The sequence below is a fragment of the Rhinoderma darwinii genome, chromosome 3 (assembly GCF_050947455.1).
Source record: "Rhinoderma darwinii isolate aRhiDar2 chromosome 3, aRhiDar2.hap1, whole genome shotgun sequence".
NCBI lineage: Eukaryota > Metazoa > Chordata > Amphibia > Anura > Rhinodermatidae > Rhinoderma > Rhinoderma darwinii.
The window spans coordinates 261,149,466-261,176,780 of NC_134689.1; the positions used below are offsets into that span (position 1 = coordinate 261,149,466).

A 27,315-nucleotide genomic window follows, 5' to 3' on the forward strand; every position below is an offset into this window, starting at 1 on the left:
GTTTTTAATGGCAGCATTTAATGTACCATATAATGTACTGAAAGAAAACTCTTTGTGGGGTGGAATGGAAAACACAAAAGCAATTTGTCCAATGCTTTTTGAGTAGTAAAAATTGCAAGTTTATTTTATTATTCAGGTTAATAGGATATCAATATGAATACACGTTTGCATGTATTTTCTACTGACGTGACGTGAATCTTTGGTGTAAAAGTGGCCGGTTAGCTCAGTTGGTTAGAGCGTGGTGCTAATGACGCCAAGGTCACGGGTTCGATCCCCGTACGGGCCATGGAAGCTCACTTTTGTTACATGCTTGTTACATGCTTGTTACATGCTTGTTACATGCTTGTTACAGAGTTGAATAGTTGATAATATTGAAAAAAGGTCCATCAAATTCAACCTATAAACCTGCCGTGTTGATCCAGAGGAAGGCAAAAACTGTCTTGGAGTGCATTCCAATGTTGTCATTAGGGGAAAAATTCCTCCCTTACTCCAAATATGGCTATTAGAATAAATTCCTGGATCAAAGTTCCATCTCCAGAATCTGGTACAAATATGATGAAATTTTATATTTTTCAAAAAAACACTTTTCAATGTGGCAGAGAGTTCAATCGTCGAACTGCTCTTACAGTAAAGAATCCCCGTCTGTGATGAGGTCCTTTAATTACCTTGCTTTCCCTTCTTTGCACGCATTCTAGTTCAGCAATGTCCTTCTCATACACAGGTGCTTAAAACTGTACACAATATTCCATGTATGGTCTAACCGGTGATTTATAGAAATGCAGAGTTTGTTGCATGAAATCATCTTAGAGGTTCAATTTCAACCTTAAGGATAAAAATAATATCTTGATTTTGCCTCTTTGTATTCTGATAGTCATAACTTTATTATTTTTCCGTCCTCATAGTCATATAAGGGCTTGTTTTTAGCGAGACAAGTTCTTGTTTTTAATGGCAGCATTTAATGTACCATATAATGTACTGAAAGAAAACTCTTTGTGGGGTGGAATGGAAAACACAAAAGCAATTTGTCCAATTCTTTTTGAGTAGTAAAAATTTCAAGTTTATTTTATTATTCAGGTTAATAGGATATCAATATGAATACACGTTTGCATGTATTTTCTACTGACGTGACGTGAATCTTTGGTGTAAAAGTGGCCGGTTAGCTCAGTTGGTTAGAGCGTGGTGCTAATAACACCAAGGTCATGGGTTCGATCCCCGTATGGGCCATGGAAGCTCACTTTTGTTACAGATTTGAATAGTTGATAATATTTAAAAAAGGTCCATCAAATTCAACCTATAAACCTGCCGTGTTGATCCAGAGGAAGGCAAAAACTGTCTTGGAGTGCATTCCAATGTTGTCATTAGGGGAAAAATTCCTCCCTTACTCCAAATATGGCTATTAGAATAAATTCCTGGATCAAAGTTCCATCTCCAGAATCTGGTACAAATATGATGACATTTTATATTTTTCAAAAAAACACTTTTCAATGTGGCAGAGAGTTCAATCGTCGAACTGCTCTTACAGTAAAGAATCCCCGTCTGTGATGAGGTCCTTTAATTACCTTGCTTTCCCTTCTTTGCACGCATTCTAGTTCAGCAATGTCCTTCTCATACACAGGTGCTTAAAACTGTACACAATATTCCATGTATGGTCTAACCGGTGATTTATAGAAATGCAGAGTTCGTTGCATGAAATCATCTTAGAGGTCCAATTTCAACCTTAAGGACAAAAATAATATCTTGATTTTGCCTCTTTGTATTCCGATAGTCATAACTTTATTATTTTTCCGTCCTCATAGTCATATAAGGGCTTGTTTTTAGCGAGACAAGTTCTTGTTTTTAATGGCAGCATTTAATGTACCATATAATGTACTGAAAGAAAACTCTTTGTGGGGTGGAAAGGAAAACACAAAAGCAATTTGTCCAATGCTTTTTGAGTAGTAAAAATTGCAAGTTTATTTTATTATTCAGGTTAATAGGATATCAATATGAATACACGTTTGCATGTATTTTCTACTGACGTGACGTGAATCTTTGGTGTAAAAGTGGCCGGTTAGCTCAGTTGGTTAGAGCGTGGTGCTAATAACGCCAAGGTCACGGGTTCGATCCCCGTACGGGCCATGGAAGCTCACTTTTGTTACATGCTTGTTACAGAGTTGAATAGTTGATAATATTGAAAAAAGGTCCATCAAATTCAACCTATAAACCAGCCGTGTTGATCCAGAGGAAGGCAAAAACTGTCTTGGAGTGCATTCCAATTTTCTCATTAGGGGAAAAATTCCTCCCTTACTCCAAATATGGCTATTAGAATAAATTCCTGGATCAAAGTTCCATCTCCAGAATCTGGTACAAATATGATGAAATTTTATATTTTTCAAAAAAACACTTTTCAATGTGGCAGAGAGTTCAATCGTCGAACTGCTCTTACAGTAAAGAATCCCCGTCTGTGATGAGGTCCTTTAATTACCTTGCTTTCCCTTCTTTGCACGCATTCTAGTTCAGCAATGTCCTTCTCATACACAGGTGCTTAAAACTGTACACAATATTCCATGTATGGTCTAACCGGTGATTTATAGAAATGCAGAGTTTGTTGCATGAAATCATCTTAGAGGTTCAATTTCAACCTTAAGGATAAAAATAATATCTTGATTTTGCCTCTTTGTATTCCGATAGTCATAACTTTATTATTTTTCCGTCCTCATAGTCATATAAGGGCTTGTTTTTAGCGAGACAAGTTCTTGTTTTTAATGGCAGCATTTAATGTACCATATAATGTACTGAAAGAAAACTCTTTGTGGGGTGGAATGGAAAAATAATATCTTGATTTTGCCTCTTTGTATTCCGATAGTCATAACTTTATTATTTTTCCGTCCTCATAGTCATATAAGGGCTTGTTTTTAGCGAGACAAGTTCTTGTTTTTAATGGCAGCATTTAATGTACCATATAATGTACTGAAGAAAACTCTTTGTGGGGTGGAATGGAAAACACAAAAGCAATTTGTCCAATGCTTTTTGAGTAGTAAAAATTGCAAGTTTATTTTATTATTCAGGTTAATAGGATATCAATATGAATACACGTTTGCATGTATTTTCTACTGACGTGACGTGAATCTTTGGTGTAAAAGTGGCCGGTTAGCTCAGTTGGTTAGAGCGTGGTGCTAATAACGCCAAGGTCACGGGTTCGATCCCCGTACGGGCCATGGAAGCTCACTTTTGTTACATGCTTGTTACAGAGTTGAATAGTTGATAATATTGAAAAAAGGTCCATCAAATTCAACCTATAAACCAGCCGTGTTGATCCAGAGGAAGGCAAAAACTGTCTTGGAGTGCATTCCAATGTTGTCATTAGGGGAAAAATTCCTCCCTTACTCCAAATATGGCTATTAGAATAAATTCCTGGATCAAAGTTCCATCTCCAGAATCTGGTACAAATATGATGAAATTTTATATTTTTCAAAAAAACACTTTTCAATGTGGCAGAGAGTTCAATCGTCGAACTGCTCTTACAGTAAAGAATCCCCGTCTGTGATGAGGTCCTTTAATTACCTTGCTTTCCCTTCTTTGCACGCATTCTAGTTCAGCAATGTCCTTCTCATACACAGGTGCTCAAAACTGTACACAATATTCCATGTATGGTCTAACCGGTGATTTATAGAAATGCAGAGTTTGTTGCATGAAATCATCTTAGAGGTCCAATTTCAACCTTAAGGACAAAAATAATATCTTGATTTTGCCTCTTTGTATTCCGATAGTCATAACTTTATTATTTTTCCGTCCTCATAGTCATATAAGGGCTTGTTTTTAGCGAGACAAGTTCTTGTTTTTAATGGCAGCATTTAATGTACCATATAATGTACTGAAGAAAACTCTTTGTGGGGTGGAATGGAAAACACAAAAGCAATTTGTCCAATGCTTTTTGAGTAGTAAAAATTGCAAGTTTATTTTATTATTCAGGTTAATAGGATATCAATATGAATACACGTTTGCATGTATTTTCTACTGACGTGACGTGAATCTTTGGTGTATAAGTGGCCGGTTAGCTCAGTTGGTTAGAGTGTGGTGCTAATAACGCCAAGGTCACAGGTTCGATCCCCGTACAGGCCGTGGAAGCTCGCTTTTGTTACATGCTTGTTACAGAGTTGAATAGTTGATAATATTGAAAAAAGGTCCATCAAATTCAACCTATAAACCTGCTGTGTTGATCCAGAGGAAGGCAAAAACTGTCTTGGAGTGCATTCCAATGTTGTCATTAGGGGAAAAATTCCTCCCTTACTCCAAATATGGCTATTAGAATAAATTCCTGGATCAAAGTTCCATCTCCAGAATCTGGTACAAATATGATGACATTTTATATTTTTCAAAAAAACACTTTTCAATGTGGCAGAGAGTTCAATCGTCGAACTTCTCTAACAGTAAAGAATCCCCGTCTGTGATGAGGTCCTTTAATTACCTTGCTTTCCCTTCTTTGCACGCATTCTAGTTCAGCAATGTCTTTCTCATACACAGGTGCTCAAAACTGTACACAATATTCCATGTATGGTCTAACCGGTGATTTATAGAAATGCAGAGTTTGTTGCATGAAATCATCTTAGAGGTCCAATTTCAACCTTAAGGACAAAAATAATATCTTGATTTTGCCTCTTTGTATTCCGATAGTCATAACTTTATTATTTTTCCGTCCTCATAGTCATATAAGGGCTTGTTTTTAGCGAGACAAGTTCTTGTTTTTAATGGCAGCATTTAATGTACCATATAATGTACTGAAAGAAAACTCTTTGTGGGGTGGAATGGAAAACACAAAAGCAATTTGTCCAATGCTTTTTGAGTAGTAAAAATTTCAAGTTTATTTTATTATTCAGGTTAATAGGATATCAATATGAATACACGTTTGCATGTATTTTCTACTGACGTGACGTGAATCTTTGGTGTAAAAGTGGCCGGTTAGCTCAGTTGGGTAGAGCGTGGTGCTAATAACGCAAAGGTCACGGGTTCGATCCCCGTATGGGCCATGGAAGCTCACTTTTGTTACATGCTTGTTACAGAGTTGAATAGTTGATAATATTGAAAAAAGGTCCATCAAATTCAACCTATAAACCTGCCGTGTTGATCCAGAGGAAGGCAAAAACTGTCTTGGAGTGCATTCCAATGTTGTCATTAGGGGAAAAATTCCTCCCTTACTCCAAATATGGCTATTAGAATAAATTCCTGGATCAAAGTTCCATCTCCAGAATCTGGTACAAATATGTTGAAATTTTATATTTTTCAAAAAAACACTTTTCAATGTGGCAGAGAGTTCAATCGTCGAACTGCTCTTACAGTAAAGAATCCCCGTCTGTGATGAGGTCCTTTAATTACCTTGCTTTCCCTTCTTTGCACGCATTCTAGTTCAGCAATGTCCTTCTCATACACAGGTGCTCAAAACTGTACACAATATTCCATGTATGGTCTAACCGGTGATTTATAGAAATGCAGAGTTTGTTGCATGAAATCATCTTAGAGGTCCAATTTCAACCTTAAGGACAAAAATAATATCTTGATTTTGCCTCTTTGTATTCCGATAGTCATAACTTTATTATTTTTCCGTCCTCATAGTCATATAAGGGCTTGTTTTTAGCGAGACAAGTTCTTGTTTTTAATGGCAGCATTTAATGTACCATATAATGTACTGAAGAAAACTCTTTGTGGGGTGGAATGGAAAACACAAAAGCAATTTGTCCAATGCTTTTTGAGTAGTAAAAATTGCAAGTTTATTTTATTATTCAGGTTAATAGGATATCAATATGAATACACGTTTGCATGTATTTTCTACTGACGTGACGTGAATCTTTGGTGTAAAAGTGGCCGGTTAGCTCAGTTGGTTAGAGCGTGGTGCTAATAACGCCAAGGTCACGGGTTCGATCCCCATTCGGGCAATGTAAGCTCACTTTTGTTACAGAGTTGAATAGTTGATAATATTGAAAAAAGGTCCATCAAATTCAACCTATAAACCAGCCGTGTTGATCCAGAGGAAGGCAAAAACTGTCTTGGAGTGCATTCCAATTTTCTCATTAGGGGAAAAATTCCTCCCTTACTCCAAATATGGCTATTAGAATAAATTCCTGGATCAAAGTTCCATCTCCAGAATCTGGTACAAATATGATGAAATTTTATATTTTTCAAAAAAACACTTTTCAATGTGGCAGAGAGTTCAATCGTCGAACTGCTCTTACAGTAAAGAATCCCCGTCTGTGATGAGGTCCTTTAATTACCTTGCTTTCCCTTCTTTGCACGCATTCTAGTTCAGCAATGTCCTTCTCATACACAGGTGCTTAAAACTGTACACAATATTCCATGTATGGTCTAACCGGTGATTTATAGAAATGCAGAGTTTGTTGCATGAAATCATCTTAGAGGTTCAATTTCAACCTTAAGGATAAAAATAATATCTTGATTTTGCCTCTTTGTATTCCGATAGTCATAACTTTATTATTTTTCCGTCCTCATAGTCATATAAGGGCTTGTTTTTAGCGAGACAAGTTCTTGTTTTTAATGGCAGCATTTAATGTACCATATAATGTACTGAAAGAAAACTCTTTGTGGGGTGGAATGGAAAAATAATATCTTGATTTTGCCTCTTTGTATTCCGATAGTCATAACTTTATTATTTTTCCGTCCTCATAGTCATATAAGGGCTTGTTTTTAGCGAGACAAGTTCTTGTTTTTAATGGCAGCATTTAATGTACCATATAATGTACTGAAGAAAACTCTTTGTGGGGTGGAATGGAAAACACAAAAGCAATTTGTCCAATGCTTTTTGAGTAGTAAAAATTGCAAGTTTATTTTATTATTCAGGTTAATAGGATATCAATATGAATACACGTTTGCATGTATTTTCTACTGACGTGACGTGAATCTTTGGTGTAAAAGTGGCCGGTTAGCTCAGTTGGTTAGAGCGTGGTGCTAATAACGCCAAGGTCACGGGTTCGATCCCCGTACGGGCCATGGAAGCTCACTTTTGTTACATGCTTGTTACAGAGTTGAATAGTTGATAATATTGAAAAAAGGTCCATCAAATTCAACCGATAAACCAGCCGTGTTGATCCAGAGGAAGGCAAAAACTGTCTTGGAGTGCATTCCAATGTTGTCATTAGGGGAAAAATTCCTCCCTTACTCCAAATATGGCTATTAGAATAAATTCCTGGATCAAAGTTCCATCTCCAGAATCTGGTACAAATATGATGAAATTTTATATTTTTCAAAAAAACACTTTTCAATGTGGCAGAGAGTTCAATCGTCGAACTGCTCTTACAGTAAAGAATCCCCGTCTGTGATGAGGTCCTTTAATTACCTTGCTTTCCCTTCTTTGCACGCATTCTAGTTCAGCAATGTCCTTCTCATACACAGGTGCTCAAAACTGTACACAATATTCCATGTATGGTCTAACCGGTGATTTATAGAAATGCAGAGTTTGTTGCATGAAATCATCTTAGAGGTCCAATTTCAACCTTAAGGACAAAAATAATATCTTGATTTTGCCTCTTTGTATTCCGATAGTCATAACTTTATTATTTTTCCGTCCTCATAGTCATATAAGGGCTTGTTTTTAGCGAGACAAGTTCTTGTTTTTAATGGCAGCATTTAATGTACCATATAATGTACTGAAGAAAACTCTTTGTGGGGTGGAATGGAAAACACAAAAGCAATTTGTCCAATGCTTTTTGAGTAGTAAAAATTGCAAGTTTATTTTATTATTCAGGTTAATAGGATATCAATATGAATACACGTTTGCATGTATTTTCTACTGACGTGACGTGAATCTTTGGTGTATAAGTGGCCGGTTAGCTCAGTTGGTTAGAGTGTGGTGCTAATAACGCCAAGGTCACAGGTTCGATCCCTGTACAGGCCGTGGAAGCTCGCTTTTGTTACATGCTTGTTACAGAGTTGAATAGTTGATAATATTGAAAAAAGGTCCATCAAATTCAACCTATAAACCTGCTGTGTTGATCCAGAGGAAGGCAAAAACTGTCTTGGAGTGCATTCCAATGTTGTCATTAGGGGAAAAATTCCTCCCTTACTCCAAATATGGCTATTAGAATAAATTCCTGGATCAAAGTTCCATCTCCAGAATCTGGTACAAATATGATGACATTTTATATTTTTCAAAAAAACACTTTTCAATGTGGCAGAGAGTTCAATCGTCGAACTTCTCTAACAGTAAAGAATCCCCGTCTGTGATGAGGTCCTTTAATTACCTTGCTTTCCCTTCTTTGCACGCATTCTAGTTCAGCAATGTCTTTCTCATACACAGGTGCTCAAAACTGTACACAATATTCCATGTATGGTCTAACCGGTGATTTATAGAAATGCAGAGTTTGTTGCATGAAATCATCTTAGAGGTCCAATTTCAACCTTAAGGACAAAAATAATATCTTGATTTTGCCTCTTTGTATTCCGATAGTCATAACTTTATTATTTTTCCGTCCTCATAGTCATATAAGGGCTTGTTTTTAGCGAGACAAGTTCTTGTTTTTAATGGCAGCATTTAATGTACCATATAATGTACTGAAAGAAAACTCTTTGTGGGGTGGAATGGAAAACACAAAAGCAATTTGTCCAATGCTTTTTGAGTAGTAAAAATTTCAAGTTTATTTTATTATTCAGGTTAATAGGATATCAATATGAATACACGTTTGCATGTATTTTCTACTGACGTGACGTGAATCTTTGGTGTAAAAGTGGCCGGTTAGCTCAGTTGGGTAGAGCGTGGTGCTAATAACGCAAAGGTCACGGGTTCGATCCCCGTATGGGCCATGGAAGCTCACTTTTGTTACATGCTTGTTACAGAGTTGAATAGTTGATAATATTGAAAAAAGGTCCATCAAATTCAACCTATAAACCTGCCGTGTTGATCCAGAGGAAGGCAAAAACTGTCTTGGAGTGCATTCCAATGTTGTCATTAGGGGAAAAATTCCTCCCTTACTCCAAATATGGCTATTAGAATAAATTCCTGGATCAAAGTTCCATCTCCAGAATCTGGTACAAATATGTTGAAATTTTATATTTTTCAAAAAAACACTTTTCAATGTGGCAGAGAGTTCAATCGTCGAACTGCTCTTACAGTAAAGAATCCCCGTCTGTGATGAGGTCCTTTAATTACCTTGCTTTCCCTTCTTTGCACGCATTCTAGTTCAGCAATGTCCTTCTCATACACAGGTGCTCAAAACTGTACACAATATTCCATGTATGGTCTAACCGGTGATTTATAGAAATGCAGAGTTTGTTGCATGAAATCATCTTAGAGGTCCAATTTCAACCTTAAGGACAAAAATAATATCTTGATTTTGCCTCTTTGTATTCCGATAGTCATAACTTTATTATTTTTCCGTCCTCATAGTCATATAAGGGCTTGTTTTTAGCGAGACAAGTTCTTGTTTTTAATGGCAGCATTTAATGTACCATATAATGTACTGAAGAAAACTCTTTGTGGGGTGGAATGGAAAACACAAAAGCAATTTGTCCAATGCTTTTTGAGTAGTAAAAATTGCAAGTTTATTTTATTATTCAGGTTAATAGGATATCAATATGAATACACGTTTGCATGTATTTTCTACTGACGTGACGTGAATCTTTGGTGTAAAAGTGGCCGGTTAGCTCAGTTGGTTAGAGCGTGGTGCTAATAACGCCAAGGTCACGGGTTCGATCCCCATTCGGGCAATGTAAGCTCACTTTTGTTACAGAGTTGAATAGTTGATAATATTGAAAAAAGGTCCATCAAATTCAACCTATAAACCTGCCGTGTTGATCCAGAGGAAGGCAAAAACTGTCTTGGAGTGCATTCCAATGTTGTCATTAGGGGAAAAATTCCTCCCTTACTCCAAATATGGCTATTAGAATAAATTCCTGGATCAAAGTTCCATCTCCAGAATCTGGTAGTAATATGATGAAATTTTATATTTTTCAAAAAAACACTTTTCAATGTGGCAGAGAGTTCAATCGTCGAACTGCTCTTACAGTAAAGAATCCCCGTCTGTGATGAGGTCCTTTAATTACCTTGCTTTCCCTTCTTTGCACGCATTCTAGTTCAGCAATGTCCTTCTCATACACAGGTGCTTAAAACTGTACACAATATTCCATGTATGGTCTAACCGGTGATTTATAGAAATGCAGAGTTTGTTGCATGAAATCATCTTAGAGGTCCAATTTCAACCTTAAGGACAAAAATAATATCTTGATTTTGCCTCTTTGTATTCCGATAGTCATAACTTTATTATTTTTCCGTCCTCATAGTCATATAAGGGCTTGTTTTTAGCGAGACAAGTTCTTGTTTTTAATGGCAGCATTTAATGTACCATATAATGTACTGAAAGAAAACTCTTTGTGGGGTGGAATGGAAAACACAAAAGCAATTTGTCCAATGCTTTTTGAGTAGTAAAAATTTCAAGTTTATTTTATTATTCAGGTTAATAGGATATCAATATGAATACACGTTTGCATGTATTTTCTACTGACGTGACGTGAATCTTTGGTGTAAAAGTGGCCGGTTAGCTCAGTTGGTTAGAGCGTGGTGCTAATATTGCCAAGGTCACGGGTTCGATCCCCGTATGGGCCATGGAAGCTCACTTTTGTTACATGCTTGTTACAGAGTTGAATAGTTGATAATATTGAAAAAAGGTCCATCAAATTCAACATATAAACCTGCCGTGTTGATCCAGAGGAAGGCAAAAACTGTCTTGGAGTGCATTCCAAAGTTGTCATTAGGGGAAAAATTCCTCCCTTACTCCAAATATGGCTATTAGAATAAATTCCTGGATCAAAGTTCCATCTCCAGAATCTGGTACAAATATGATGAAATTTTATATTTTTCAAAAAAACACTTTTCAATGTGGCAGAGAGTTCAATCGTCGAACTTCTCTTACAGTAAAGAATCCCCGTCTGTGATGAGGTCCTTTAATTACCTTGCTTTCCCTTCTTTGCACGCATTCTAGTTCAGCAATGTCCTTCTCATACACAGGTGCTTAAAACTGTACACAATATTCCATGTATGGTCTAACCGGTGATTTATAGAAATGCAGAGTTTGTTGCATGAAATCATCTTAGAGGTCCAATTTCAACCTTAAGGACAAAAATAATATCTTCATTTTGCCTCTTTGTATTCCGATAGTCATAACTTTATTATTTTTCCGTCCTCATAGTCATATAAGGGCTTGTTTTTAGCGAGACAAGTTCTTGTTTTTAATGGCAGCATTTAATGTACCATATAATGTACTGAAAGAAAACTCTTTGTGGGGTGGAATGGAAAACACAAAAGCAATTTGTCCAATGCTTTTTGAGTAGTAAAAATTGCAAGTTTATTTTATTATTCAGGTTAATAGGATATCAATATGAATACACGTTTGCATGTATTTTCTACTGACGTGACGTGAATCTTTGGTGTTAAAGTGGCCGGTTAGCTCAGTTGGTTAGAGCGTGGTGCTAATAACGCCAAGGTCACGGGTTCGATCCCCGTACGGGCCATGGAAGCTCACTTTTGTTACAGAGTTGAATAGTTGATAATATTGAAAAAAGGTCCATCAAATTCAACCTATAAACCTGCCGTGTTGATCCAGAGGAAGGCAAAAACTGTCTTGGAGTGCATTCCAATGTTGTCATTAGGGGAAAAAGTCCTCCCTTACTTCAAATATGGCTATTAGAATAAATTCCTGGATCAAAGTTCCATCTCCAGAATCTGGTACAAATATGATGACATTTTATATTTTTCAAAAAAACACTTTTCAATGTGGCAGAGAGTTCAATCGTCGAACTGCTCTTACAGTAAATAATCCCCGTCTGTGATGAGGTCCTTTAATTACCTTGCTTTCCCTTCTTTGCACGCATTCTAGTTCAGCAATGTCCTTCTCATACACAGGTGCTCAAAACTGTACACAATATTCCATGTATGATCTAACCGGTGATTTATAGAAATGCAGAGTTTGTTGCATGAAATCATCTTAGAGGTCCAATTTCAACCTTAAGGACAAAAATAATATCTTGATTTTGCCTCTTTGTATTCCGATAGTCATAACTTTATTATTTTTCCGTCCTCATAGTCATATAAGGGCTTGTTTTTAGCGAGACAAGTTCTTGTTTTTAATGGCAGCATTTAATGTACCCTATAATGTACTGAAAGAAAACTCTTTGTGGGGTGGAATGGAAAACACAAAAGCAATTTGTCCAATGCTTTTTGAGTAGTAAAAATTGCAAGTTTATTTTATTATTCAGGTTAATAGGATATCAATATGAATACACGTTTGCATGTATTTTCTACTGACGTGACGTGAATCTTTGGTGTAAAAGTGGGTGGTTAGCTCAGTTGGTTAGAGCGTGGTGCTAATAATGCCAAGGTCAGGGGTTCGATCCCCGTACGGGCCATGGAAGCTCACTTTTGTTACATGCTTGTTACATGCTTGTTACATGCTTGTTACAGAGTTGAATAGTTGATAATATTGAAAAAAGGTCCATCAAATTCAACCTATAAACCTGCAGTGTTGATCCAGAGGAAGGCAAAAACTGTCTTGGAGTGCATTCCAATGTTGTCATTAGGGGAAAAATTCCTCCCTTACTCCAAATATGGCTATTAGAATAAATTCCTGGATCAAAGTTCCATCTCCAGAATCTGGTACAAATATGATGACATTTTATATTTTTCAAAAAAACACTTTTCAATGTGGCCGTGTTGATCCAGAGGAAGGCAAAAACTGTCTTGGAGTGCATTCCAATGTTGTCATTAGGGGAAAAATTCCTCCCTTACTCCAAATATGGCTATTAGAATAAATTCCTGGATCAAAGTTCCATCTCCAGAATCTGGTACAAATATGATGAAATTTTATATTTTTCAAAAAAACACTTTTCAATGTGGCAGAGAGTTCAATCGTCGAACTTCTCTTACAGTAAAGAATCCCCGTCTGTGATGAGGTCCTTTAATTACCTTGCTTTCCCTTCTTTGCACGCATTCTAGTTCAGCAATGTCCTTCTCATACACAGGTGCTTAAAACTGTACACAATATTCCATGTATGGTCTAACCGGTGATTTATAGAAATGCAGAGTTTGTTGCATGAAATCATCTTAGAGGTCCAATTTCAACCTTAAGGACAAAAATAATATCTTCATTTTGCCTCTTTGTATTCCGATAGTCATAACTTTATTATTTTTCCGTCCTCATAGTCATATAAGGGCTTGTTTTTAGCGAGACAAGTTCTTGTTTTTAATGGCAGCATTTAATGTACCATATAATGTACTGAAAGAAAACTCTTTGTGGGGTGGAATGGAAAACACAAAAGCAATTTGTCCAATGCTTTTTGAGTAGTAAAAATTGCAAGTTTATTTTATTATTCAGGTTAATAGGATATCAATATGAATACACGTTTGCATGTATTTTCTACTGACGTGACGTGAATCTTTGGTGTTAAAGTGGCCGGTTAGCTCAGTTGGTTAGAGCGTGGTGCTAATAACACCAAGGTCACGGGTTCGATCCCCGTACGTGCCATGTAAGCTCACTTTTGTTACATGCTTGTTACAGAGTTGAATAGTTGATTTTATTGAAAAAAGGTCCATCAAATTCAACCTATAAACCTGCCGTGTTGATCCAGAGGAAGGCAAAAACTGTCTTGGAGTGCATTCCAATGTTGTCATTAGGGGAAAAAGTCCTCCCTTACTTCAAATATGGCTATTAGAATAAATTCCTGGATCAAAGTTCCATCTCCAGAATCTGGTACAAATATGATGACATTTTATATTTTTCAAAAAAACACTTTTCAATGTGGCAGAGAGTTCAATCGTCGAACTGCTCTTACAGTAAAGAATCCCCGTCTGTGATGAGGTCCTTTAATTACCTTGCTTTCCCTTCTTTGCACGCATTCTAGTTCAGCAATGTCCTTCTCATACACAGGTGCTCAAAACTGTACACAATATTCCATGTATGATCTAACCGGTGATTTATAGAAATGCAGAGTTTGTTGCATGAAATCATCTTAGAGGTCCAATTTCAACCTTAAGGACAAAAATAATATCTTGATTTTGCCTCTTTGTATTCCGATAGTCATAACTTTATTATTTTTCCGTCCTCATAGTCATATAAGGGCTTGTTTTTAGCGAGACAAGTTCTTGTTTTTAATGGCAGCATTTAATGTACCCTATAATGTACTGAAAGAAAACTCTTTGTGGGGTGGAATGGAAAACACAAAAGCAATTTGTCCAATGCTTTTTGAGTAGTAAAAATTGCAAGTTTATTTTATTATTCAGGTTAATAGGATATCAATATGAATACACGTTTGCATGTATTTTCTACTGACGTGACGTGAATCTTTGGTGTAAAAGTGGGTGGTTAGCTCAGTTGGTTAGAGCGTGGTGCTAATAATGCCAAGGTCAGGGGTTCGATCCCCGTACGGGCCATGGAAGCTCACTTTTGTTACATGCTTGTTACATGCTTGTTACAGAGTTGAATAGTTGATAATATTGAAAAAAGGTCCATCAAATTCAACCTATAAACCTGCAGTGTTGATCCAGAGGAAGGCAAAAACTGTCTTGGAGTGCATTCCAATGTTGTCATTAGGGGAAAAATTCCTCCCTTACTCCAAATATGGCTATTAGAATAAATTCCTGGATCAAAGTTCCATCTCCAGAATCTGGTACAAATATGATGACATTTTATATTTTTCAAAAAAACACTTTTCAATGTGGCCGTGTTGATCCAGAGGAAGGCAAAAACTGTCTTGGAGTGCATTCCAATGTTGTCATTAGGGGAAAAATTCCTCCCTTACTCCAAATATGGCTATTAGAATAAATTCCTGGATCAAAGTTCCATCTCCAGAATCTGGTACAAATATGATGAAATTTTATATTTTTCAAAAAAACACTTTTCAATGTGGCAGAGAGTTCAATCGTCGAACTGCTCTTACAGTAAAGAATCCCCGTCTGTGATGAGGTCCTTTAATTACCTTGCTTTCCCTTCTTTGCACGCATTCTAGTTCAGCAATGTCCTTCTCATACACAGGTGCTCAAAACTGTAGACAATATTCCATGTATGGTCTAACCGGTGATTTATAGAAATGCAGAGTTTGTTGCATGAAATCATCTTAGAGGTCCAATTTCAACCTTAAGGACAAAAATAATATCTTGATTTTGCCTCTTTGTATTCCGATAGTCATAACTTTATTATTTTTACGTCCTCATAGTCATATAAGGGCTTGTTTTTAGCAAGACAAGTTCTTGTTTTTAATGGCAGCATTTAATGTACCATATAATGTACTGAAGAAAACTCTTTGTGGGGTGGAATGGAAAACACAAAAGCAATTTGTCCAATGCTTTTTGAGTAGTAAAAATTGCAAGTTTATTTTATTATTCAGGTTAATAGGATATCAATATGAATACACGTTTGCATGTATTTTCTACTGACGTGACGTGAATCTTTGGTGTAAAAGTGGCCGGTTAGCTCAGTTGGTTAGAGCGTGTTGCTAATAACGCCAAGGTCACGGGTTCGATCCCCGTTCGGGCCATGGAAGCTCACTTTTGTTACATGCTTGTTACTTGAATAGTTGATAATATTGAAAAAAGGTCCATCAAATTCAACCTGTAAACCTGCCGTGTTGATCCAGAGGAAGGCAAAAACTGTCTTGGAGTGCATTCCAATGTTGTCATTAGGGGAAAAATTCCTCCCTTACTCCAAATATGGCTATTAGAATAAATTCCTGGATCAAAGTTCCATCTCCAGAATCTGGTACAAATATGATGAAATTTTATATTTTTCAAAAAAACACTTTTCAATGTGGCAGAGAGTTCAATCGTCGAACTTCTCTTACAGTAAAGAATCCCCGTCTGTGATGAGGTCCTTTAATTACCTTGCTTTCCCTTCTTTGCACGCATTCTAGTTCAGCAATGTCCTTCTCATACACAGGTGCTTAAAACTGTACACAATATTCCATGTATGGTCTAACCGGTGATTTATAGAAATGCAGAGTTTGTTGCATGAAATCATCTTAGAGGTCCAATTTCAACCTTAAGGACAAAAATAATATCTTCATTTTGCCTCTTTGTATTCCGATAGTCATAACTTTATTATTTTTCCGTCCTCATAGTCATATAAGGGCTTGTTTTTAGCGAGACAAGTTCTTGTTTTTAATGGCAGCATTTAATGTACCATATAATGTACTGAAAGAAAACTCTTTGTGGGGTGGAATGGAAAACACAAAAGCAATTTGTCCAATGCTTTTTGAGTAGTAAAAATTGCAAGTTTATTTTATTATTCAGGTTAATAGGATATCAATATGAATACACGTTTGCATGTATTTTCTACTGACGTGACGTGAATCTTTGGTGTTAAAGTGGCTGGTTAGCTCAGTTGGTTAGAGCGTGGTGCTAATAACGCCAAGGTCACGGGTTCGATCCCCGTACGGGCCATGGAAGCTCACTTTTGTTACAGAGTTGAATAGTTGATAATATTGAAAAAAGGTCCATCAAATTCAACCTATAAACCTGCCGTGTTGATCCAGAGGAAGGCAAAAACTGTCTTGGAGTGCATTCCAATATTGTCATTAGGGGAAAAATTCCTCCCTTACTCCAAATATGGCTATTAGAATAAATTCCTGGATCAAAGTTCCATCTCCAGAATCTGGTACAAATATGATGAAATTTTATATTTTTCAAAAAAACACTTTTCAATGTGGCAGAGAGTTCAATCGTCGAACTTCTCTTACAGTAAAGAATCCCCGTCTGTGATGAGGTCCTTTAATTACCTTGCTTTCCCTTCTTTGCACGCATTCTAGTTCAGCAATGTCCTTCTCATACACAGGTGCTTAAAACTGTACACAATATTCCATGTATGGTCTAACCGGTGATTTATAGAAATGCAGAGTTTGTTGCATGAAATCATCTTAGAGGTCCAATTTCAACCTTAAGGACAAAAATAATATCTTGATTTTGCCTCTTTGTATTCCGATAGTCATAACTTTATTATTTTTCCGTCCTCATAGTCATATAAGGGCTTGTTTTTAGCGAGACAAGTTCTTGTTTTTAATGGCAGCATTTAATGTACCATATAATGTACTGAAAGAAAACTCTTTGTGGGGTGGAATGGAAAACACAAAAGCAATTTGTCCAATGCTTTTTGAGTAGTAAAAATTGCAAGTTTATTTTATTATTCAGGTTAATAGGATATCAATATGAATACACGTTTGCATGTATTTTCTACTGATGTGACGTGAATCTTTGGTGTAAAAGTGGCCGGTTAGCTCAGTTGGTTAGAGCGTGGTGCTAATAACGCCAAGGTCACGGGTTTGATCCCCGTACGGGCCATGGAAGCTCACTTTTGTTACAGAGTTGAATAGTTGATAATATTGAAAAAAGGTCCATCAAATTCAACCTATAAACCTGCCGTGTTGATCCAGAGGAAGGCAAAAACTGTCTTGGAGTGCATTCCAATGTTGTCATTAGGGGAAAAATTCCTCCCTTACTCCAAATATGGCTATTAGAATAAATTCCTGGATCAAAGTTCCATCTCCAGAATCTGGTACAAATATGATGAAATTTTATATTTTTCAAAAAAACACTTTTCAATGTGGCAGAGTTCAATCGTCGAACTGCTCTTACAGTAAAGAATCCCCGTCTGTGATGAGGTCCTTTAATTACCTTGCTTTCCCTTCTTTGCACGCATTCTAGTTCAGCAATGTCCTTCTCATACACAGGTGCTCAAAACTGTACACAATATTCCATGTATGGTCTAACCGGTGATTTATAGAAATGCAGAGTTTGTTGCATGAAATCATCTTAGAGGTCCAATTTCAACCTTAAGGACAAAAATAATATCTTGATTTTGCCTCTTTGTATTCCGATAGTTATAACTTTATTATTTTTCCGTCCTCATAGTCATATAAGGGCTTGTTTTTAGCGAGACAAGTTCTTGTTTTTAATGGCAGCATTTAATGTACCATATAATGTACTGAAAGAAAACTCTTTGTGGGGTGGAATGGAAAACACAAAAGCAATTTGTCCAATGCTTTTTGAGTAGTAAAAATTGCAAGTTTATTTTATTATTCAGGTTAATAGGATATCAATATGAATACACGTTTGCATGTATTTTCTACTGACGTGACGTGAATCTCTGGTGTAAAAGTGGCCGGTTAGCTCAGTTGGTTAGAGCGTGGTGCTAATAACGCCAAGGTCACGGGTTCGATCCCCGTTCGGGCCATGGAAGCTCACTTTTGTTACATGCTTGTTACATGCTTGTTACATGCTTGTTACATGCTTGTTACATGCTTGTTACATGCTTGTTACAGAGTTGAATAGTTGATATTATTGAAAAAAGGTCCATCAAATTCAACCTATAAACCTACCGTGTTGATCCAGAGGAAGGCAAAAACTGTCTTGGAGTGCATTCCAATGTTGTCATTAGGGGAAAAAGTCCTCCCTTACTCCAAATATGGCTATTAGAATAAATTCCTGGATCAAAGTTCCATCTCCAGAATCTGGTACAAATATGATGAAATTTTATATTATTCAAAAAAACACTTTTCAATGTGGTAGAGAGTTCAATCGTCGAACTGCTCTTACAGTAAAGAATCCCCGTCTGTGATGAGGTCCTTTAATTACCTTGCTTTCCCTTCTTTGCACACATTCTAGTTCAGCAATGTCCTTCTCATACACGGGTGCTCAAAACTGTACACAATATTCCATGTATGGTCTAACCGGTGATTTATAGAAATGCAGAGTTTGTTGCATGAAATCATCTTAGAGGTCCAATTTCAACCTTAAGGACAAAAATAATATCTTGATTTTGCCTCTTTGTATTCCGATAGTCATAACTTTATTATTTTTCCGTCCTCATAGTCATATAAGGGCTTGTTTTTAGCGAGACAAGTTCTTGTTTTTAATGGCAGCATTTAATGTACCATATAATGTACTGAAAGAAAACTCTTTGTGGGGTGGAATGGAAAACACAAAAGCAATTTGTCCAATGCTTTTTGAGTAGTAAAAATTGCAAGTTTATTTTATTATTCAGGTTAATAGGATATCAATATGAATACACGTTTGCATGTATTTTCTACTGACGTGACGTGAATCTTTGGTCTAAAAGTGGGTGGTTAGCTCAGTTGGTTAGAGCGTGGTGCTAATAATGCCAAGGTCAGGGGTTCGATCCCCGTACGGGCCATGGAAGCTCACTTTTGTTACATGCTTGTTACAGAGTTGAATAGTTGATAATATTGAAAAAAGGTCCATCAAATTCAACCTATAAACCTGCAGTGTTGATCCAGAGGAAGGCAAAAACTGTCTTGGAGTGCATTCCAATGTTGTCATTAGGGGAAAAATTCCTCCCTTACTCCAAATATGGCTATTAGAATAAATTCCTGGATCAAAGTTCCATCTCCAGAATCTGGTACAAATATGATGACATTTTATATTTTTCAAAAAAACACTTTTCAATGTGGCCGTGTTGATCCAGAGGAAGGCAAAAACTGTCTTGGAGTGCATTCCAATGTTGTCATTAGGGGAAAAATTCCTCCCTTACTCCAAATATGGCTATTAGAATAAATTCCTGGATCAAAGTTCCATCTCCAGAATCTGGTACAAATATGATGAAATTTTATATTTTTCAAAAAAACACTTTTCAATGTGGCAGAGAGTTCAATCGTCGAACTGCTCTTACAGTAAAGAATCCCCGTCTGTGATGAGGTCCTTTAATTACCTTGCTTTCCCTTCTTTGCACGCATTCTAGTTCAGCAATGTCCTTCTCATACACAGGTGCTCAAAACTGTAGACAATATTCCATGTATGGTCTAACCGGTGATTTATAGAAATGCAGAGTTTGTTGCATGAAATCATCTTAGAGGTCCAATTTCAACCTTAAGGACAAAAATAATATCTTGATTTTGCCTCTTTGTATTCCGATAGTCATAACTTTATTATTTTTACGTCCTCATAGTCATATAAGGGCTTGTTTTTAGCGAGACAAGTTCTTGTTTTTAATGGCAGCATTTAATGTACCATATAATGTACTGAAGAAAACTCTTTGTGGGGTGGAATGGAAAACACAAAAGCAATTTGTCCAATGCTTTTTGAGTAGTAAAAATTGCAAGTTTATTTTATTATTCAGGTTAATAGGATATCAATATGAATACACGTTTGCATGTATTTTCTACTGACGTGACGTGAATCTTTGGTGTAAAAGTGGCCGGTTAGCTCAGTTGGTTAGAGCGTGGGGCTAATAATGCCAAGGTCATGGGTTCGATCCCCGTATGGGCCATAGAAGCTTACTTTTGTTACATGCTTGTTACAGAGTTGAATAGTTGATAATATTGAAAAAAGGTCCATCAAATTCAACCTATAAACCTGCCGTGTTGATCCAGAGGAAGGCAAAAACTGTCTTGGAGTGCATTCCAATGTTGTCATTAGGGGAAAAATTCCTCCCTTACTCCAAATATGGCTATTAGAATAAATTCCTGGATCAAAGTTCCATCTCCAGAATCTGGTACAAATATGATGAAATTTTATATTTTTCAAAAAAACACTTTTCAATGTGGCAGAGAGTTCAATCGTCGAACTGCTCTTACAGTAAAGAATCCCCGTCTGTGATGAGGTCCTTTAATTACCTTGCTTTCCCTTCTTTGCACGCATTCTAGTTCAGCAATGTCCTTCTCATACACAGGTGCTCAAAACTGTACACAATATTCCATGTATGGTGTAACCGGTGATTTATAGAAATGCAGAGTTTGTTGCATGAAATCATCTTAGAGGTCCAATTTCAACCTTAAGGACAAAAATAATATCTTGATTTTGCCTCTTTGTATTCCGATAGTCATAACTTTATTATTTTTCCGTCCTCATAGTCATATAAGGGCTTGTTTTTAGCGAGACAAGTTCTTGTTTTTAATGGCAGCATTTAATGTACCATATAATGTACTGAAAGAAAACTCTTTGTGGGTGGAATGGAAAACACAAAAGCAATTTGTCCAATGCTTTTTGAGTAGTAAAAATTGCAAGTTTATTTTATTATTCAGGTTAATAGGATATCAATATGAATACACGTTTGCATGTATTTTCTACTGACGTGACGTGAATCTTTGGTGTAAAAGTGGCCGGTTAGCTCAGTTGGTTAGAGCGTGGGGCTAATAACGCCAAGGTCATGGGTTCGATCCCCGTATGGGCCATGGAAGCTCACTTTTGTTACATGCTTGTTACAGAGTTGAATAGTTGATAATATTGAAAAAAGGTCCATCAAATTCAACATATAAACCTGCCGTGTTGATCCAGAGGAAGGCAAAAACTGTCTTGGAGTGCATTCCAATGTTGTCATTAGGGGAAAAATTCCTCCCTTACTCCAAATATGGCTATTAGAATAAATTCCTGGATCAAAGTTCCATCTCCAGAATCTGGTACAAATATGATGAAATTTTATATTTTTCAAAAAAACACTTTTCAATGTGGCAGAGAGTTCAATCGTCGAACTGCTCTTACAGTAAAGAATCCCCGTCTGTGATGAGGTCCTTTAATTACCTTGCTTTCCCTTCTTTGCACGCATTCTAGTTCAGCAATGTCCTTCTCATACACAGGTGCTCAAAACTGTACACAATATTCCATGTATGGTGTAACCGGTGATTTATAGAAATGCAGAGTTTGTTGCATGAAATCATCTTAGAGGTTCAATTTCAACCTTAAGGACAAAAATAATATCTTGATTTTGCCTCTTTGTATTCCGATAGTCATAACTTTATTATTTTTCCGTCCTCATAGTCATATAAGGGCTTGTTTTTAGCGAGACAAGTTCTTGTTTTTAATGGCAGCATTTAATGTACCATATAATGTACTGAAAGAAAACTCTTTGTGGGGTGGAATGGAAAACACAAAAGCAATTTGTCCAATGCTTTTTGAGTAGTAAAAATTGCAAGTTTATTTTATTATTCAGGTTAATAGGATATCAATATGAATACACGTTTGCATGTATTTTCTACTGACGTGACGTGAATCTTTGGTGTAAAAGTGGCCGGTTAGCTCAGTTGGTTAGAGCGTGGTGCTAATAACACCAAGGTCACGGGTTCGATCCCCGTACGGGCCATGGAAGCTCACTTTTGTTACATGCTTGTTACAGAGTTGAATAGTTGATAATATTGAAAAAAGGTCCATCAAATTCAACCTATAAACCTGCCGTGTTGATCCAGAGGAAGGCAAAAACTGTCTTGGAGTGCATTCCAATGTTGTCATTAGGGGAAAAATTCCTCCCTTACTCCAAATATGGCTATTAGAATAAATTCCTGGATCAAAGTTCCATCTCCAGAATCTGGTACAAATATGATTATATTTTTCAAAAAAACACTTTTCAAAGTGGCAGAGAGTTCAATCGTTGAACTGCTCTTACAGTAAAGAATCCCCGTCTGTGATGAGGTCCTTTAATTACCTTGCTTTCCCTTCTTTGCACGCATTCTAGTTCAGCAATGTCCTTCTCATACACAGGTGCTCAAAACTGTACACAATATTCCATGTATGGTGTAACCGGTGATTTATAGAAATGCAGAGTTTGTTGCATGAAATCATCTTAGAGGTTCAATTTCAACCTTAAGGACAAAAATAATATCTTGATTTTGCCTCTTTGTATTCCGATAGTCATAACTTTATTATTTTTCCGTCCTCATAGTCATATAAGGGCTTGTTTTTAGCGAGACAAGTTCTTGTTTTTAATGGCAGCATTTAATGTACCATATAATGTACTGAAAGAAAACTCTTTGTGGGGTGGAATGGAAAACACAAAAGCAATTTGTCCAATGCTTTTTGAGTAGTAAAAATTGCAAGTTTATTTTATTATTCAGGTTAATAGGATATCAATATGAATACACGTTTGCATGTATTTTCTACTGACGTGACGTGAATCTTTGGTGTAAAAGTGGCCGGTTAGCTCAGTTGGTTAGAGCGTGGTGCTAATAACGCCAAGGTCACGGGTTCGATCCCCGTACGGGCCATGGAAGCTCACTTTTGTTACATGCTTGTTACAGAGTTGAATAGTTGATAATATTGAAAAAAGGTCCATCAAATTCAACCTATAAACCTGCCGTGTTGATCCAGAGGAAGGCAAAAACTGTCTTGGAGTGCATTCCAAAGTTGTCATTAGGGGAAAAATTCCTCCCTTACTCCAAATATGGCTATTAGAATAAATTCCTGGATCAAAGTTCCATCTCCAGAATCTGGTACAAATATGATGAAATTTTATATTTTTCAAAAAAACACTTTTCAATGTGGCAGAGAGTTCAATCGTTGAACTGCTCTTACAGTAAAGAATCCCCGTCTGTGATGAGGTCCTTTAATTACCTTGCTTTCCCTTCTTTGCACGCATTCTAGTTCAGCAATGTCCTTCTCATACACAGGTGCTCAAAACTGTACACAATATTCCATGTATGGTCTAACCGGTGATTTATAGAAATGCAGAGTTTGTTGCATGAAATCATCTTAGAGGCCCAATTTCAACCTTAAGGACAAAAATAATATCTTGATTTTGCCTCTTTGTATTCCGATAGTCATAACTTTATTATTTTTCCGTCCTATTTATATTTTAAATTTTATATTTTTCAAAAAAACACTTTTCAATGTGGCAGAGAGTTCAATCGTAGAACTTCTCTTACAGTAAAGAATCCCCGTCTGTGATGAGGTCCTTTAATTACCTTGCTTTCCCTTCTTTGCACGCATTCTAGTTCAGCAATGTCCTTCTCATACACAGGTGCTCAAAACTGTACACAATATTCCATGTATGGTCTAACCGGTGATTTATAGAAATGCAGAGTTTATTGCATGAAATCATCTTAGAGGTCCAATTTCAACCTTAAGGACAAAAATAATATCTTGATTTTGCCTCTTTGTATTCCGATAGTCATAACTTTATTATTTTTCCGTCCTCATAGTCATATAAGGGCTTGTTTTTAGCGAGACAAGTTCTTGTTTTTAATGGCAGCATTTAATGTACTATATAATGTACTGAAAGAAAACTCTTTGTGGGGTGGAATGGAAAACACAAAAGCAATTTGTCCAATGCTTTTTGAGTAGTAAAAATTGCAAGTTTATTTTATTATTCAGGTTAATAGGATATCAATATGAATACACGTTTGCATGTATTTTCTACTGACGTGACGTGAATCTTTGGTGTAAAAGTGGCCGGTTAGCTCAGTTGGTTAGAGCGTGGTGCTAATAACGCCAAGGTCACGGGTTCGATCCCCGTACGGGTCGTGGAAGCTCACTTTTGTTACATGCTTGTTACAGAGTTGAATAGTTGATAATATTGAAAAAAGGTCCATCAAATTCAACCTATAAACCTGCCGTGTTGATCCAGAGGAAGGCAAAAACTGTCTTGGAGTGCATTCCAAAGTTGTCATTAGGGGAAAAATTCCTCCCTTACTCCAAATATGGCTATTAGAATAAATTCCTGGATCAAAGTTCCATCTCCAGAATCTGGTACAAATATGATGAAATTTTATATTTTTCAAAAAAACACTTATCAATGTGGCAGAGAGTTCAATCGTCGAACTGCTCTTACAGTAAAGAATCCCCGTCTGTGATGAGGTCCTTTAATTACCTTGCTTTCCCTTCTTTGCACGCATTCTAGTTCAGCAATGTCCTTCTCATACACAGGTGCTTAAAACTGTACACAATATTCCATGTATGGTGTAACCGGTCATTTATAGAAATGCAGAGTTTGTTGCATGAAATCATCTTAGAGGTTCAATTTCAACCTTAAGGACAAAAATAATATCTTGATTTTGCTTCTTTGTATTCCTATAGTCATAACTTTATTATTTTTCCATCCTCATAGTCATATAAGGGCTTGTTTTTAGCGAGACAAGTTCTTGTTTTTAATGGCAGCATTTAATGTACCATATAATGTACTGAAAGAAAACTCTTTGTGGGGTGGAATGGAAAACACAAAAGCAATTTGTCCAATGCTTTTTGAGTAGTAAAAATTTCAAGTTTATTTTATTATTCAGGTTAATAGGATATCAATATGAATACACGTTTGCATGTATTTTCTACTGACGTGACATGAATCTTTGGTGTAAAAGTGGCCGGTTAGCTCAGTTGGTTAGAGCATGGTGCTAATAACGCCAAGGTCACGGGTTCGATCCCCGTACTGGCCATGGAAGCTCACTTTTGTTACATGCTTGTTACAGAGTTGAATAGTTGATAATATTGAAAAAAGGTCCATCAAATTCAACCTATAAACCTGCCGTGTTGATCCAGAGGAAGGCAAAAACTGTCTTGGAGTGCATTCCAAAGTTGTCATTAGGGGAAAAATTCCTCCCTTACTCCAAATATGGCTATTAGAATAAATTCCTGGATCAAAGTTCCATCTCCAGAATCTGGTACAAATATGATGAAATTTTATATTTTTCAAAAAAACACTTTTCAATGTGGCAGAGAGTTCAATCGTTGAACTGCTCTTACAGTAAAGAATCCCCGTCTGTGATGAGGTCCTTTAATTACCTTGCTTTCCCTTCTTTGCACGCATTCTAGTTCAGCAATGTCCTTCTCATACACAGGTGCTCAAAACTGTACACAATATTCCATGTATGGTCTAACCCGTGAGTTATAGAAATGCAGAGTTTGTTGCATGAAATCATCTTAGAGGCCCAATTTCAACCTTAAGGACAAAAATAATATCTTGATTTTGCCTCTTTGTATTCCGATAGTCATAACTTTATTATTTTTCCGTCCTATTTATATTTTAAATTTTATATTTTTCAAAAAAACACTTTTCAATGTGGCAGAGAGTTCAATCGTTGAACTGCTCTTACAGTAAAGAATCCCCGTCTGTGATGAGGTCCTTTAATTACCTTGCTTTCCCTTCTTTGCACGCATTCTAGTTCAGCAATGTCCTTCTCATACACAGGTGCTCAAAACTGTACACAATATTCCATGTATGGTCTAACCCGTGATTTATAGAAATGCAGAGTTTGTTGCATGAAATCATCTTAGAGGTTCAATTTCAACCTTAAGGACAAAAATAATATCTTGATTTTGCCTCTTTGTATTCCGATAGTCATAACTTTATTATTTTTCCGTCCTCATAGTCATATAAGGGCTTGTTTTTAGCGAGACAAGTTCTTGTTTTTAATGGCAGCATTTAATGTACCATATAATGTACTGAAGAAAACTCTTTGTGGGGTGGAATGGAAAACACAAAAGCAATTTGTCCAATGCTTTTTGAGTAGTAAAAATTGCAAGTTTATTTTATTATTCAGGTTAATAGGATATCAATATGAATACAATGTAAATAAAATTGAATAAAAAACAATAGTAAAATTGCTGTTTTTTTAGTCACCACGCCACCTAAAATTAGAATAAAAACTGATCAAAAAGTCGCATGCACCCCAAGAAAACTGCAATGGATTCCTCAAGGTCTCTAGTTTCCAAAAAGGGGCCACTTTTGGGGGGTTTCCACTGTTTTAGCACCACAAGACCTCTTCAAACCGGACATGGTGCCTAATAAATTAAATTAAATTAATTAAATGTCACCTCTACTTTGCTCTAAATTCCTGTGAAACGCCTAAAGGGTTAATAAACTTTTTAAATGCTGTTGTGAATACTTTGAGGGGTCTAGTTTCTGAAATGGGGTGTTTGATAAGGGTGTCTAATATATGGGCCCCTCAAAGCAACTTCAGAACTGAGCTGGAAACTAAAAAATAAAATAAAAATGAGGCAATACTTCGCTTCTTACATTATACTGATAATGAGCCGTGCCCACCCCGAGATGACCCCAGTTTTGACCGTTTGTATAAACGGAGACCCCTATTAGACCATTTCAGTGCCCGGTTTTCCCAAGCATTCACCCCCGAGAAGTGTATTTCTATAGATGAATCCCTGGTACATTTGAAAGGGAGGCTTCAATTCCGCGAGTACCTGCCGGGTAAGAGGGCAAGGTATGGCGTGAAGATGTATAAGCTGCGAGAGTGCATCAGGGTATACCTACAGATTTAGGATATATGAAGGGAAGGACACCAGTTCTCAGCCCCCAGAATGCCCCCCCTTACTGGGAGTTAATACAAAAATTGTGTGGGATTTGGTGCACCCACTGCTGGACCAGGGTTACCACCTCTACCTGGATAATTTTTATACCAGCGTCCCACTCTTCAACTGCCTCGCTTCCAGAAGTCCTGCGGCATGCGGCACTTCTAGAAGAAACCTGAGAGGCCTCCCTACGACTCTGCTTGGGCAAACACTCAGAAGGGGTGAGAGCAGGGCACAATCTAGCAGCAACATATTGTGGGTCAAGTACAAGACCAGGGAGATGCCACACCAGTACCCATGTACCTGTACAAGGTACCAGTACAGGGACCCCC

At 36.8% G+C, this 27,315-nt stretch overlaps 11 non-coding genes across 11 annotated transcripts; all 11 read left to right on the top strand.

The window, feature by feature from the left end:
• The first annotated feature begins 212 nt into the window (after positions 1-212).
• On the top strand, positions 213-286 carry TRNAI-AAU (transfer RNA isoleucine (anticodon AAU)). Its single transcript has one exon. It is a non-coding gene; the product is annotated as a tRNA-Ile (tRNA).
• Positions 287-2,044: 1,758 nt separating this feature from the next.
• Positions 2,045-2,118, top strand: TRNAI-AAU (transfer RNA isoleucine (anticodon AAU)). Its single transcript has one exon. It is a non-coding gene; the product is annotated as a tRNA-Ile (tRNA).
• A 1,005-nt stretch (positions 2,119-3,123) lies between these two features.
• Positions 3,124-3,197, top strand: TRNAI-AAU (transfer RNA isoleucine (anticodon AAU)). The gene has a single exon. It is a non-coding gene; the product is annotated as a tRNA-Ile (tRNA).
• A 3,707-nt stretch (positions 3,198-6,904) lies between these two features.
• TRNAI-AAU (transfer RNA isoleucine (anticodon AAU)) lies at positions 6,905-6,978 on the top strand. The gene has a single exon. It is a non-coding gene; the product is annotated as a tRNA-Ile (tRNA).
• A 4,438-nt stretch (positions 6,979-11,416) lies between these two features.
• Positions 11,417-11,490, top strand: TRNAI-AAU (transfer RNA isoleucine (anticodon AAU)). The gene has a single exon. It is a non-coding gene; the product is annotated as a tRNA-Ile (tRNA).
• A 4,844-nt stretch (positions 11,491-16,334) lies between these two features.
• Positions 16,335-16,408, top strand: TRNAI-AAU (transfer RNA isoleucine (anticodon AAU)). The gene has a single exon. It is a non-coding gene; the product is annotated as a tRNA-Ile (tRNA).
• Positions 16,409-17,228: 820 nt separating this feature from the next.
• TRNAI-AAU (transfer RNA isoleucine (anticodon AAU)) lies at positions 17,229-17,302 on the top strand. The gene has a single exon. It is a non-coding gene; the product is annotated as a tRNA-Ile (tRNA).
• Positions 17,303-21,981: 4,679 nt separating this feature from the next.
• TRNAI-AAU (transfer RNA isoleucine (anticodon AAU)) lies at positions 21,982-22,055 on the top strand. The gene has a single exon. It is a non-coding gene; the product is annotated as a tRNA-Ile (tRNA).
• An 824-nt stretch (positions 22,056-22,879) lies between these two features.
• Positions 22,880-22,953, top strand: TRNAI-AAU (transfer RNA isoleucine (anticodon AAU)). The gene has a single exon. It is a non-coding gene; the product is annotated as a tRNA-Ile (tRNA).
• A 1,181-nt stretch (positions 22,954-24,134) lies between these two features.
• TRNAI-AAU (transfer RNA isoleucine (anticodon AAU)) lies at positions 24,135-24,208 on the top strand. Its single transcript has one exon. It is a non-coding gene; the product is annotated as a tRNA-Ile (tRNA).
• An 831-nt stretch (positions 24,209-25,039) lies between these two features.
• TRNAI-AAU (transfer RNA isoleucine (anticodon AAU)) lies at positions 25,040-25,113 on the top strand. The gene has a single exon. It is a non-coding gene; the product is annotated as a tRNA-Ile (tRNA).
• Positions 25,114-27,315: the final 2,202 nt, after the last annotated feature.